The sequence below is a fragment of the Aegilops tauschii genome, chromosome 2, assembly GCF_002575655.3.
Source record: "Aegilops tauschii subsp. strangulata cultivar AL8/78 chromosome 2, Aet v6.0, whole genome shotgun sequence".
In the NCBI taxonomy this organism is placed as follows: Eukaryota; Viridiplantae; Streptophyta; class Magnoliopsida; order Poales; family Poaceae; genus Aegilops; species Aegilops tauschii.
In genome coordinates, this window is record NC_053036.3 from 348,856,614 (window position 1) to 348,858,968 (window position 2,355).

The window sequence follows — 2,355 nt, forward strand, 5'->3', positions numbered from 1 at the left end:
ACTTTCCCTTAACTCCAAATCGTTTAATTCCTCGCAGAGGGGACACACGAAGACATGCTCTGTCTCCAATTTCATAGACTACCTCCTTGCGTTTTTGAGTCTGCATAACTCTTCTGCCTGGACTGAGCTACCTTCAGTCTATCTTGAATCAACTTAACATTCTCTTCTGACTCCTTGATCACATTTGGTCCAAACAACTGACGGTCTCCAACTTCATCCCGCATCAACGGTGTCTGGCTCCTTCTCCCATACAAAGCTTCAAAAGGGGCCATCTTCAAACTGGCTTGGTAACTGCTGTTGTATGAGAACTCCGCGTAAGGTAGATTATCATCCCTAGTAGATCCATAATCTAATGCACACGCTCTCAACATGTCCTCCAGAATCTGATTGACTCTCTCGGTTTATCCATCTGTCTGCGGATGAAAGGCTGCATTAAACTCTAGCCTAGTACCCAAAGTCTGGTGCAGCTGATTCCAAAACTTTGAGGTAAACTGTGTTCCTCTATCTAATATGATGGTCCTCGGAACTCCATGCAGACATACGATCCTGGTCATATATATCTTGGCCAACTTCGAACTTGTATAGGTGGTTTTCACTGGGATAAAGTGAGCCACTTTGGTCAAGTGAATCAACTACTACCCAGATAGAATCATATCCCGACCGGGTTCTGGGAAATCCGGTAATGAAATCCATGCCAAGCTTATCCCACTTCCATTCGGGTATCGGCATAGGCTGTAGTAATCCGGCTGGCTTCTGATGCTCTTCTTTTACTCTCCGGCATACATCACCTACGACTACATACTCCGCAATATCCTTCTTCATACCAGTCCACCAGAAACGCTCCTTCAAATCCAAATACATCTTGGTGTTTCCAGGGCGAATCGAGTATGGTGAGTCATGAGCCTCCTAAAGTATTAACCTCCTGATCTTTGCATTATTGGGCACATATACACGGTCCTCGAACCATAAGGTGCCGTGCTCATCCTTACGAAAATCCTTGGCCTTTCCTTTGCTCATTCTCACTTTTATCTCGGCAATCTCTTTGTCATCCTTCTGAGCTTCACGGATCTTTCCCAACAATGTAGACTGAACTTCCATTGCTGCAACAAAACCTTTGGGAACAATCTCCAACCGAAGTTCCCTGAGATCCTCTGCTAACTCCTTTGGTAATCCTCCGCTTATGAGGGTATTCGTCCTTGTTTTTTTTATGGTTGTGTCCTATTTCTCCACAAAGCTTGTATGCACAAGGTTTCTTCATATCCTTTCCATAAGGCCTCAACTTTTGGGACACAAGCCAAGACTTCAACAAAGTCCACTTAAATTCCTTCCAAGTGGTTACTCCTTGCCATCCATTGATGGTTTGGTACATCCTCTACCAAGCAGCAACACCTCTTTCAAAGCACTGAAGAGCATGCTGGGTCATATCCTTTCCGGCTATAGAGTTATTCTCCATGTGATCCTCCATGTTCTGAATCCATCGGTCCGTCTCCAATTGACTCATTGGTCTAGAAAATACAAGCTCAACTCCATTCATCCTCTATTGGGTCCATGGGTTTGGGGTGAGATAAGAGAGGTAGAGAGGGATACACACAATGCAAACAATAGTTTTGAAGAGACAGGTTTTTATTGTGGCTGTCGGAAAAACAACAAACAAATGACAGCTCACAAACGTCGCATCTAACGTAGGTATAACAGGGGTTTGGTCTTCTAAAGGTCAATAAATCTTCAACATCATCAAATTCTTCAAGTCTTGTTCATGCCTCCAATGGCTTCTTCCAATCATGCTTGTCCTTCTTAAGTTCTTTTGCCAGATCATCTATGTTGACTCAAAGTCTCTCGTGACATCCTTGAATATTCTGGAGTTGCATTCCAAACTTCTGGGTTTCATCAACCTCGACATGGACCATGATCCTACTGTCCTTCAGTTCATGACGAATCTTTGATGTCTCGAGGTTTTGCTCCTCCATCATGGCTACTTTCAGCTTCTGGGTCATGAGTCCTTCACGAAATGCTTACTTGTTGAATACTGCTTCCTGAAGGTTCATCTTTAAACTTCCTGATGTAATGCTCCAGATCCTGGTGATACACCAGCTAAGGTTAAAACTGCATCCTTTGCTGATAGATGCTCCATCAGCTTTCTACCATCCAATCCTTCCATGCATCTGCATGCTTAACTCCGCACGGTGCCAATAGCATAAACGGGTAATAACACCATGGTCAGCCGTGTCTATGCCCATGTTACTGCCATGAGCTTTCATTCCATAACTGATATCTCCTGTCTTTGGGTTTTCTTAACAAAAACTTTGAGTTCTAATGCTCCATGTTTTGGTCTTTCTCCGATACACCTTGGTCTCG